Genomic DNA, 13,903 nt, shown 5'->3' on the forward strand with positions numbered 1-13,903 from the left:
TAGCTCAGTGAGGATGTTGCCTGTAATCCATGGCTTCTGGTTGGGGTATGTAAGTACAGTCACTTTGTGGGACGACGTCATCGATGCACTTATTGATGAAGCCGGTGACTGATGTGGTGTACTCCTCAATGCCATCGGAAGAATCCCAGAACGTATTCCAGTCTGTGCTAGCAAAACAGTCCTGTTTAGCATCTTTTTCATCTGACCACTTTTTAATGTCCCTGGCCACCAGGAGCACCGCCTCTGGATGAGCGTTTTCCTGTTTGCTTGTCTATAGATCACCTGTCTGCGGTGATCTATAGACAGCTATGAAAAATATAGATGTAATTTCTCTTGGTAAATAGTGTGGTCTACAACTTATCATGAGATACTCTACCTCAGGCAAGCGAAACCTCGAGACTTTCTTTGATTTCATGCACCAGCTGTTGTTTACAAATATGCTTAGGCCCACCGCCCCATGTCTTACCAGATGCCTCTGTTCTATCCTGCCGAAACGCTTAAAACCCGCCAGCTGTATGTTAATCATGTCGTCGTTCAGCCACAACTTGGTGAAACATAAGGTATTCATTTTTAAATGGACCTTTGGTAGGATATACGTGCTCGTAGTTCGTCTATTTTATTATCAATTGATTGTAAGTTGGCTAATAGGACCGATGTTAAAGGTAGATTACCCTCTTGGCGACTGATCCTTACAAGGCACCCAGACTGTCTTCCACGATACCTCTGTCTTTTCCTCCTGCGAATGACAGGGATAAGGGCCTTGTCTGGAGTAAATCCTTCCCCTTCGACTCGTTGAAGAAGAAGAATTCCTCCAGTACGGGGTGAGGAATCGCTGCCCTGATATCAAGAAGCTCTTTTTGGTCATAAGACATGGTGGCAGAAACATTATGTACAAAATAAGTAACAAATAACATGACAAAACATGCACAATTTGTTACGAGGTCGTAAAATGGCGACGATCTCCTTCGGCGCCATTATAGTAGTGCGCAGAACCAAGCACGAGTTAGATTCGGTGAAGTGCGCCTGTGCAATAACTCAATTGTTTGTTTAAAACTTTGGCAAAGGGTAAAGTCTACAAAATACAGTCCACTGTTTGTTACAGATTCTAGTTTTGGAAACAGAAAAATGTATGGAGATCAAATGTTTAATTGATGAGAATTTGCTGAATGTCAGGCCAAAATCCATCTCGCACTATCTTCTCCCACTGCGAGACACTGGGCTTCCTCTCATCACCATATTTTCACATCAGCACACGATGCTTCACATTTATACATCCGGTGAAATATCTGTCTTATTGTTCAATCTTTGGGTCTCTTGGAGCAAAGCAATATGGTAGGGTGAAGAGGCTAGTGCTTGCACTAGTGAGCTGCTTCCCACCTGGCAGCTGTATCACATGTCGCTGTCGGTAGCTAAAGTGGCCAATTTGTTCCTTCCCACTTGGTTTTATTTATAGTAGGATAACAGCCTACACAAGAAATAGCATGTAGTATTGGTATTTGGTACTAGTAACCATCTGGATGTCACCATGACAGGCCTACTGTACAGTCTCTCCTGCTCAATATGGAGAGTTTGCGCTGCAAGCCGGTAACCCAACAGCATGGGCACAGTGTCCTAGCTGCCACTTGCGGCAGTAATGAGAGGGAAATAGCTAGATAGTGTAGTAGCCAATATCAGGCCAGGGTGACGGCTAAAGCACATTTAATGTAGTGATAAACACCGGAAATGTACAACTACGGCATTAACGTCTACATTTTGTGAAAAATCATATTCATTACTCTGATTAAAAACGCAATTATTTCTGAACACGTGCCTAAGCCCCAACTTCGGCAGACAAGTTTCTTGGCACATCTTTAAACTAGCTAGCTGGGAAGGACTCATCAGGACCACTGACTGAAACAAATCTGTTTTTCTCCACTCTCGCTGTGCAACATACTTCATCATTTTGGGCACCTGGCGTGTCTTTATTGATGCCGCGTGATCCTACTGGGAAAAATCTATTTGAAGGGTCATCCAACTCAGAATTCTAACTCTGGAACTCTGGCTCCTTTTTAGAGCGCTGATTTTCTGACCTGATGATCACTGATGTCATAATTTTTACCAGTACCCAGTGTTTTTCAACATGGCATGTCAGAGCTCTAGAAAGAGGTCTTAGCTGGAATTCTGAGTTGGATGACCGTTCAAATCAATTTTCTCCAGGGATTTCCGACTTTGAACACAGCATTAGTCATAATACCCAGAAAACCAAGCAGTAAAACCCGGAAATGGTTCGAATAATTTTTTCACAATTCATTTTTCCATGGGGAATTTTTTGAACTACTTCATATTAGGTCTGTGTTTTGATGTCATACAGTAATAGCAAAGTATAAGGGAGTTATACTCCAGTCTAGTTATGGCGGTAATGCAACATTTATTAGATACCAACAGCCGTTAAACCTTAACGAAGAAGTCAAACAGGAAGCTTAGCTAATGTCCCACTGTGATTGAGCTCTGGGAAAGAGTTGGAAAATGGCGTCCCTTGAGAAGGCAAGAACAAGATGTACAGTTGAAGTCGAAGTTTACATACACCTTAGCCAAATACATTTCAACTCAATTCCTGACATTTAATCAGAGTAAAAATTCCCTCTCCTAGGCCAGTTAGGATTACCACTTTATTTTAAGAATGTGAAATGTCAGAATAATAGTAGCGAGAATGATTTATTTCAGCTTTTATTTCTTTCATCACATTCCCAGTGGGTCAGAAGTTTACATACACTCAATTAGTATTTGGTAGCATTGCCTTTAAATTGTTTAACTTGGGTCAAACATTTCAGGTATCCTTCCATAAGTTTCCACAATAAGTTGGGTGAATTTTGGCCCATTCCTCCTGACAGAGCTGGTGTAACTGAAGGAGGTTTGTAGACCTCCTTGCTCGAACACACTTTTTCAGTTCTGCTCACATATTTTCTATAGGTTTGAGGCCAGGACTTTGTGATGGCCACTCCAATTGACTTTGTTTTCCTTAAGCCATTATGCCACAACTTTGGAAGTATCATTGGGGTCATTGTCCATTTGGAAGACCCATTTGCGACCAAGCTTTAACTTCCGGACTGATATCTTGAGATGTTGCTTCAATATATCCACATCATTTTTCTGCCTCATGATGACATCTATTTTGTGAAGTGCACCAGTCCCTCCTGCAGCAAAGCACCCCCACAACATGATTTCACAGTTGGGATGGTGTTCTTTGGCTTGCAAGCATCCCCCTTTTCCTCCAAACATAACAATGGTCATTATGGCCAAACAGTTCTATTTTTGTTTCATCAGACCAGAGGACATTTCTCCCAAAATTACGTTCTTTATCCCGATGTGCAGTTGCAAACCGTAGTCTGGCATTTTTATGGTGGTTTTGGAGCAGTGGCTTCTTCCTTGCTGAGCGGTCCTTCAGGTTATGTTGATATAGGACTCGTTCTACTCTGGATATAGATACTTTTCTACCTGTTTCTTCCAGCATTTTCACAGGGTCCTTTGCTGCTGTTCTGGGCCTGATCTGCACTTTTCACACCAAAGTACGTTCATCTCTAGGAGACAGAATGCGTCTCCTTCCTGAGCGGTATGACGGCTGCATGTTCCCATGGTGTTTATACTTGCATACTATTGTTTGTACAGATGAACGTGGTACCTTCAGGCATAAAAAAAAACATCTGAGGTCTTGGCTGATTTCTTTTGATTTTCCCATGATGTCATGCAAAGACGCACTGAGTTTGAAGGTAGGCCTTGCAATACATCCACAGGTACACCTCCAATTGACTCAAGTGACGTCAATTAGCCTATCAGAAGCTTCTAAAGCCGTGACATAATTTTATGGAATTTTCCAAGCTGTTTAAATGCACAGTCAACTTAGTGTATGTAAACTTCTGACCCACTGGAATTGTGATACAGTAAACTATAAGTGAAATAATTGTTGGAAAAATTACTTGTGTCATGCACAAAGTAGATGTCTCTAAACCGACTTGCCAAAACTATAGTTTGTTAACAAGACATTTGTGGACTGGTTGAAAAACGAGTTTTAATGACTGATGTATGTAAACTTCGGACTTCAACTGTATATTTCACTGGTCACCGCCAACTCCTCCTTTGACCGCCTTTCCTTCCAGTTCTCTGCTGCCAATGTCTGAAACAAATTGCAAAATTCACTGAAGCTGGAGACTTATATCTCCCTCACTAACTTTAAGCATCAGCTGTCAGAGCAGCTTACCGATCATTGCACCTTTTCATAGTCCACCCAACTACCTCATCCCCATATTGTTATTTTTTATTTTGTTGCTCCTTCACCCGAGTATCTCTCTCTACTTGCACATTCATCGTCTGCACGTCTATCACTCCAGTGTTTTAATTGCTAAATTGTATTTATTTTGTCACTATGGCCTATTTATTGCCTTTCCTCCCTAATCTTACTACATTTGCACACACTGTATATAGACTTTTCTATTGTGTTATTGACTGTACGTTTGTTTATCCCATGTGTTGTTTGTGTCGCACTGCTTTGCTCTAAATTGGCCAGGTCGCAGTTATAAATGAGAACGTGTTCTCAACTGGCCTACCTGGTTAAATAATGGAGAAATACATTTTTTAAAATTAAAATGTCTTACTTATGTTGGCCACGAAGAAGGAGAGCACACAGTCCTTGGTAATAGCTGGTCTCGTCGATGGCACTGCGTTATCCTCAAAGCGGGCAAAGAATGTGTTTAGCTTGTCCCGATGTTTTGCCTGTTTGATTGCCTTAAGGGGGGATTATTTGTATTCGGCCATATTCCCAGTTACCTTGCTATGGTTAAATGCGGTGGTGGTTCGCTCTTTCAGTTTTGCACCTTTTTGCTGCACGAATGCTGCCATCTATCCACGGCTTCTGGTTTGGGTTTTAAGTCACAATGGGTACAATATATTCTATACACTTCCTGATGAACTCAGTCACCATATCCATGTGTTCACATGGTATTCTCAGAGGCCACCTGGAACATATCCCGGTCCACCTGATCAAAACAATCTTGAAGCATGGATGTCCATTGGTCAGACCAGTTTTGAGTAGATCTTAGCACGGGTACTTCCTGTTTGAATTTTTGCCTATAGGAACGGAGAAGCAAAAAGGAGTCGTGATCAGATATGCCGAAGGGAAAAGTTGAGTAGCAGTGATACAATGTTTTTCCTGAGCGTGTACTGAAGTCAATGTGTTGTTAGAACTTCGGTAGCGGTTTCCTCAAATGTTCTTTGTTAAAATCCCCAGCTACAATAAATGTGGCCTCAGGATATGTTGTTTGCAAAAAGTCCAGCGTAGTTCATTGAGGGCCTTTGTGGTATCGGCTTGAGGGGGAGTGTACACTGCTGTGACTATAACCGAAGACAATTATCTTGGAAGGTAATATGCTCAGCATTTGATTGAGGTATTCTAGGTCGGGTGAACAAAACGACTTGAATTTCTGAATGTTAATCACAATCACACCATGAGTAGTTCATCATGAAACATACACCCCCGCCTTTCTTCTTCTCAGAGAGTTCTTTATTCCTGTCTGCGCAATGTGCTGAGAACTCAGCTGGCTGTATGGACTGGGACAATATATCACTACAGAGCCATGTTTCCGTGAAACAGAGTATGTTACAAACCCTGATGTCTCTCTGGAAGGAGATCCTCGCCCAGAGCTTGTCTACTTTATTATCCAGAGACTGAATGAGTAATATACTCGGAAGTGGTGGATGGTGTGCACACATACTGAGTCAGACTAGAAGTCCTTCTCCACCGGAAGTGTTTTGGAGCAGCCTCTGAAATAAGTTAAATTGCCCTGGGGGGCACAAACAAAGGATCCAATTTGGGAAAGTCGTATTCCTGGTCATAATGCTGTTGAGTTACCGCCGCTCTGATATCCAAAAGTTATTTCTGGCTGTATGTAATAACACCAAAAAACATCTGGGCTAATAATGTAAGAAATAACACAAAAAAACTATTCAGTTTGTCCAAAACACCCTAACACAGGTGGGAGGCATATATTGAACAGACCAGAGGCAGTGGTTTATTTTGTATCGTTTACAAAACAGGTATTTTTTCACCCTAAAAAGTAACTCCAGTACAAGGAACATCCAATGCTGAAACACTAGCGTAACAAAAGGCTGTGGCCAAAAAGGGAAGCAAAACAACAAGAGTAACATCAACTGCTAACACATGCGGAACATCAGGCACATCCCACGAGAAGCAGTGCATGATCAACGCCACCCTCAATGAGGTCGCTGGTGTGGGTCCCTGATTCGACTTGGTGAGAGATCTGTCGATGTGCCCTTAGGCGTGCCGCTTGACCCTGGTTTCTCCTTTGGGTCACTTTGGATGGGAGTGTTTGTTAGATGATTGAATGTAATGTAAATGTTGAGTGGCTTCACTGCAGGTAGATTGTATGTTTTAAAAATCAATAATAAAATGGACATAATTTAAACATCACAGATTTACATTCCCACTGTGGCCATGATAAAAATGCAATGTGAATTGTGTTATACTACTGAAACTGTGAGATGCACTTAGACCAGCCTTTGTGATTGAACTTACGTTAACTATACTGATCAAGAATATAAATGCAACATGCAACAATTTCAACGATTTTACTGCTTTACAGTTCATAAAAGGAAATCAGTCAATTGAAATAAATGCATTAGGCCCTAATCTATGGATTTCACATGACTGGGCAGGGGTGCAGCCATGGGTGGGCCTGGGAGGGCATCAGCCCACCCACTGGGGAGCCAGGGCCAGCCAATTGGACTGAGTTTTTCTCCACAAAAGTGCTTCATTAGACAGAAATACTCCTCGTTGGAGGCGGGTTATAGTAGAGAAATTAACATTAAATTCTCTGGCAACAGCTCTGGTGGACATTCCTGCAGTCAGCATGCAAATTGCACGCTCCCTCAACTTGAGACATCTGTGGCATTGTGTGACAACTTCACCTTTTAGAGTGGCCTTTTTATTGTCCCCGGCACAAGGTGCACTTGAGTAATGATCCTGCTGCTTAAAATTAATCAGCTTCTTGCTATGCCACACCTGTCAGGTGGATGGATTATCTTGGCAAAGAAGAAATCCTCACTAAACAGAGCTGTAAACACATTTGTGCACAAAATTGGAGAGAAATAAGCTTTTTGTGCATATGGAAAAGAAATGGGATCCTTTATTTCAGCTCATGAAACATGGGACAAACACTTTACATGTTACGTTTATATTTCTGTTTAGTGTACATTAGTTCATTTGGCTGGGCTGAGCAAAACTTGAATGTAATATAATCTAGGAGCCTACTGTTTGTATGGTCTTTATTCATTGTTAACTTGTTTTTCAACAATGTCAAGTACAGGCAGGGGGCTTTCGTAAGACATGGGGTAAGAAATAATCTGAACATCAAAGATAGAAATTCCAGTGCGCCCATGATAAAGGTAACTACAGTACTTTAGTTTGCTGCTTATGGGAGCCGTGTGTGTGTGGAATATGTTTTGATCATTGGGTTTCCTGAAAACAGGTACTGACAGGAGGAGCTAAATGAGTCTGTCAGAAGTCTTCAAGCTGGATGGCGATGGAGGCTTTGGTGGTCCACACAACGAAAAAGCAGGTGTCCCTTCCTGTGATGTGGAGCTGACCTTGGGCCTGGTGCCAGTAAGGATGGTCATCACAGAGGCGATAAGACCCTCCATCCTTGATATAGAAATCCTTCGACTTCACTGCCTTTTCAATTGTAAGGTCTCTTGCAACATAGGGACACTTAACTCAATCAATCAAATGTATTTATAAAGCCCTTTTTACATCAGCAGATATCATAAAGTGCTATGCAGAAACCCAGCCTAAAACCCCAAACAGCAAGCAATGCAGATGTAAAAGCACGGGAGCTTGGAAAAACTCCCTAGAAAGGCAGGAACCTAGGAAGAAACCTAAAGATGATCCAGGCTCTGAGGGGTGGCCATTTTTTTCTGCCAGGTGGCAGATTGAACATCTGGAAAGAACAAACATTCATAGATGACCAGTAGTGTCAAGTAAGAATCACAGAGGTTGTAGAGGGTGCAGGTCAGTACCTCAGGATTAAATGTCAGTTGGCTTTTCATAGCTGAGCATTCAGATGGAGTCTGATAGAAACAGCAGGTGGGGTCCAACTCTGCACTCACGCAGTACAAAATACACAAAACAGCAGGTCTAGTATTAGCTGGAATGTTCTACAACAAAATGCACAACCACCAAAAAACGTTACATCTTAGGTGTGGTGTTTTAATAACATTTACAAACAAATGTATATAAATTGTACATTTAAATCATCACTTGGGTGTATAAAAATCACTTTTGACTTACAGTGCTTGTTCACTGGGACGATTCTAACTGAAACATCCTCCCTCGTAAGCAAGCTATGCAAACCAGCCAATAAGATGCCATGTTGAGTAGGTGAAGGCAAGACAAAAATAAAAACAAAAACCCATTGGCTTAACAATAAAGTGACAAGGGGAATCACCAATATAATCCTGTTATAGCCACAGGCAGAACATTTGAAACTGGAGCAGTAGCATGACCAGGTGGACTGGGGACAGCCAGGAGTCATCAGACCAGGTAGTCCTAAGGCATGATCCTAGGGCTCAGGTCCTCCGGGAGGGGAGGGGAAAGAGGGAGAGAGAATTAGAAGGAGCATACTTAAATTCACAAAGGACACCAAATAAGACAGAATTACACCAGATATAACAGACTGACCATAGACCCCCATCACATACAGTGGTTCTTTCTTTAAAAGTAGTCGTAATGCAGGACAGCTTGCGGGCTGCCACAGAATTCTATGGCATGTATTTGAGTGTCGGCCATTTTTGACATGAATGCTAGTTAGTGCTAGTTTGACCACCAGAGGGCATCTTTGAGACGAATTTGACTGTTTTTAATATTGGCTGTACTAGAACATATATGGGATTGATTTTAAGAAATTAGGTGAATTAATTTGATTAATATTATGGTGTTTTCTATTCCAAGAAAAACACAATCCTCAGGTACTATTTAATGAAGCTGCCAGTTGAGGACTCAAACTTGACACTCTAAATGTACTTGTCCTCTTGCTCAGTTGGGCACTGGGGCCTCCCACTCCTCTTTCTTAGAGCCAGTTTGTGCTGTGAAGGGAGTAGTACACAGCGTTGAATGAGACCTTCAGATTCTAGGCAATTTCTCGCATGGAATAGCCTTCATTTCTCAGAACAAGAATAGACTTAAGACATTCAAATGAAAGTACTTTGTTTCTGGACCTTTTGAGCCTGTAATCGAAACCACAAATGCTGATGGTCCAGATACTCAACCAGTCTAAAGGCCACTTTTATTGCTTCTTTAATCAGAACAAGTTTTTTGCTTTGCTAAGCAAATTGTAAACGGGTTTTCTAATGATTATTTAGCCTTTTGAAAGGATAAACTTGGATTAGCTAACACAACGTGCCACTGGAAAACAGGAGTGATGGTTGCTGATAATGGGCCTCTGTACGCCTATGTAGATATTCCATTAAAAATCAGGCGTTTCCATCTACAATAGTCATTTTCAACATTAGAAATGTCTACACTGTATTTCGGATTAATTTGATATTTTAATGGACAAAAAAAGTGCTTTTCTTTCAAAAACCTATCGATCCTTGACTTCGGCGATGTCATTTACAAAATAACCTCCAACACTCTACTCAGCAAATTGGATGCAGTCTATCACAGTGCCATCTGTTTTGTCACCAAAACCCCATATATTACCCACCACTGCGACCTGTATGCTCTTTGCTTCATATTCATTGCCAAACCCACTGGCTCCAGGTCATCTATAAGTCTTTGCTAGGTAAAGCCCCACCTTATCTCAGCTCAGCTCACTGGTCACCCACCCGTAGCACGTGCTCCAGCAGGTATATTTCACTAGTCATCTCAGCTCACTGGTCACCACTGGTCACCCCCAAAGCCAATTCCTACTTTGGCCGCCTTTCCTTCCAGTTCTCAGGACAGTTGAGAACAAGTTCCAAGTTCAAGAACTGCGACCTGGCAAAGATAAATCAAAGCAGTGTGACAAAAACAACACAGAGTTACACATGGGATAAAGAAACGTACAGTCAATAACACAATAGAATAATCTATATACAGTGTGTGCAAATGTAGTAAGATTAGAGAGGTAAGGCAATAAATAGGTCATAGTGACGAAATAATTACAATTTAGCAATTAAAACCTGGAGTGGTACTGGGGTGCAAAGGAGCAAAAAAAATAAAAAACAATATGGGGATGAGGTAGTTGAATGGGCTATTTACAGATGGGCTATGTACAGGTGCAATGATCTGTAAGCTGCTCTGACAGCTGATGCTTAAAGTTAGTGAGGGAGATATGAGTCTCCAGCTTCAGTGCTTTCTGCAGTTCGTTCCAGTCATGGGCAGCAGAGAACATGACAATTTGTGATGTAAAGACAATGCTTATAACAACTTTTTTATAAATAAATATAAACATTTGCATCACAGTCAGAATAACATTATGCATACCTGACAACACACACATCTAAAAATCACTATAAAAAATGATAACACTTATTTTAAACATGAGTTGTGTGACCTTTCACCTTTTGTCAATTTTCAAGCAGGCAGCATTAGCTCATGGCAGCATAAGCGACATGTCAGCAGCATTAACACTTCCGGTTTTCTGCTTTTCCCTTCCAAATAAAGGTCTGCGGTAAAATGCTATGTGTATGATATGAATACATTTAGTGACAATGGGTTTCCAGTTGGCCATTGCAAAGTTTTGTCAACTTCTTCCCAAAATTGGAAATCCCATTTTTCATTATGCTGCATTAAGGGAATGTGTTGCCATTGAAATAGCATGATAATCCAAACATTTATTTTACCCCCATTTTTTGTTTGTGCACCTTATCTTTCTTATCCTCCCCAACATCCCTACCACCCCCATACAATTTATGTTTCAGATTTGGTGAGATAGCGTCGAAATAGTTGGAGCATAAATACACAAATGTAAAGAACATAATAATAGCCTACAGGTTAAAAAAATATATATATATATTTTTTTTTTAAAGAAAGCATTTTGTTTAATTTACTGGTGCTATTGTTCAAGGATGCAATTTTGAAATGTAATGTTTAACAAAGTCTTACTGTATTTTTGTTGTATTGCACTCTACAGGAAAAACGATTGTGTGTCAAATCAGGTGAGTTTTAACTAAAAGCTTGGGCATAGCAAGCGTTGCAGTTTTACTGTGGTCAACCAGCTTAAAATGGAGCTATTGGACACGATACTGTTCAAATATAGCACTGCACTGGCAAAACAATCGATTGTGTCCGGTCTATTCACCAGAGTCTAGCTATTTTACGAGGCAATAATAGGTCACACAATCCCAAAAACCTGAACCCACATCGCTAATCATTTCAGTCCAAGATTAATTGCGACCAGGATGGGTTGAAAAGCGCTGTTAACCTATGTGATAACCGTTGATAGGCTACAGGCATAATTGGGGTGATATTATAGCAGCATGATCTTACTAGGATACTGCCTTCCAATAAATGCAATTTGTCTAGCCAAAACGCTTGACCTGATTCATGTTTTGGCATGTTCAGGCTGGCCTTGGGCTGATTTACACGTGTAAAGTCTGCAGCCTGCTCATCATCATTAGGATAATGTAGGTCATTTTACAGGCATGCCGGTCAGTTAACACCAATCTATGAACACCCCATGTACTGATCACTTACAGTTGAAGTCAGAAGTTTACATACACCTTAGCTAAATATATTTTAAACTCTTTTTCACAATCCTAGTACAATTTCAGTTTTTCACAATTTAATCCTAGTAAAAAATTCCCTGTTTTAGGTCAGTTTTGATTACCACTTTAATTAATAATGTGAAATGTGAAATGTCAGAATAATAGTAGAGAGTGACTTATTTCAGCTTTTATTTCTTTCATCACATCCCCAGTGGGTCAGAAGTTTACATATACTCAATTAGTATTTGGTAGCATTGCCTTTAAATGGTTTAACATGTGTCAAACGTTTCGGGTAGCCTTCCACCACCTTCCCGCAATAAGTTGGGTGAATTGTGGCCTGGGGTGACCCCAAGTATGCTTTGTCCATTTGGAAGACCCATTTGTGACTAAGCTTTAACTTCCTGACTGACGTTTGAGATGTTGCTTCCATATAACCACATAATTGTCCTGCCTCATAATGCCATCTATTTTGTGAAGTGTACCAGTCCCTTCTGCAGCAAAGCACCCCCACAACATGATGCTGCCACCCCTGTGCTTCACGGTTCGGATGGTGTTCTTTGGCTTGCAAGCCTCCCCCTTTTTCCTCCAAACATAACGATTGTCATTATGGCCAAACAGTTCTATTTTTGTTTCATCAGACCAGAGGACATGGGGATCTTTGTCCCCATGTGCAGTTGCAAACCGTAGTCTGGCTTTTTATGGTGCTTCTGGAGTCGTGGTTTCTTGTTGAGCGGCCTTTCAGGTTATGTCGATATATAGAACTCATTTTACTGTGGATATAGATACTTTTCTACCGGTTTCCTCCTGCATCTTCACAGGGTCCTTTGCTGTTCTGTGATTGATATGCACTTTTCACACCAAAGTGCGTTCATCTCTAGGAGACAGAATGCGTCTCCTTCCTGAGCAGTATGACGGCTGCATGGTCCCATGGTGTTTATACTGTCGTACTATTGTTTGTACAGATGAACGTGGTACCTTCAGGCATTTGGAAATTGCTCCCAAGGATGAACCAGACTTGTGGAGGTCTACAATTGTTTTCTTTTGATTTTCCCATGAAAATCATGCAAAGAGGCACTGAATTTGAAGGTAGGCCTTGAAATACATTCACAGGTACACCTCCAATTGAATCAATTTATGTCAATTAGCCTATCAGATGCTTCTAAAACCATGACATAATTTTCACTAATTTTCCAAGCTGTTTAAAAGCACAGTCAAGTTAGTGTATGTAATCTTCTGACCCATTGGAATTGTGATATACTGAATTATAAGTGAAATAATCTTTCTGGAAACAATTGTTGTGTCATGCACAAAGTAGATGTCCAAACTGACTTGCCAAAACTATAGTTTGTTATGAACAAGACATTTGTGGAGTGGTTGAAAAATAAGTTCTAATGACTTCATCGTAAGTGTATGTAAACTTCCTACTGCAACTGTATCTATTGATTAGATATAGTCCTGAATTAGTCATTCAGCAGAGCGTTAGTGACAGTACAAAATTTAAGTGGTACGATTATGACTCAACTTGAGTTCACCGATCTCACAGCCTCAGAGTAGGTGCTTTACCAAGCTTTGCTGTTCTGGACTTGTTGGACCTCATCCGTTTACTTGACGGAAGAGGCTTAAAGAGGCGATTGGCTGTTTTGTATTCTATGGACACACACTCAATCGTTTTGCTTGTTCAGTAATTGATCACCTGTAGGCCTACAGTGCAGTGAATGGAGTACAAAGTGTTGATCGGAATTTAGACCTCTGCCCCCCATGAAATAACACCACATTTAGATGTGGTGTTAAAAACCCCAAGTGAATAATCCCAACCCCACTTTTACTACAGCACCTAGAAAAATATGTATTTCACATACAGTGTACTGTATTTGTGGCATTTATTTGACCTTGAAACATGTTTTAAAACTCACATTTAATGCAAATGTCACTCAAATATGAATCACCGTTAGTATTTTACAGGTTAATGACACTTCTACTGTTACGTCCCTTGCAAAAAAAGATTTCAGTTCTGAAAAAGTGCAGTAACTGCAGGCGACTGTGGTATGTCGGCTGCAGTTATATGGCACTGTAACTGCAGTTGTACTGCAAAATTACGAGAGTAAAAATGTTATTTTGGACGCAGTATTTGCAGCATACTGCAGTTGTACTGCACTCCAATTACATTTTT

The sequence above is a fragment of the Oncorhynchus masou genome, chromosome 22 (genome assembly GCF_036934945.1).
Source record: "Oncorhynchus masou masou isolate Uvic2021 chromosome 22, UVic_Omas_1.1, whole genome shotgun sequence".
Lineage (NCBI taxonomy): Eukaryota > Metazoa > Chordata > Actinopteri > Salmoniformes > Salmonidae > Oncorhynchus > Oncorhynchus masou.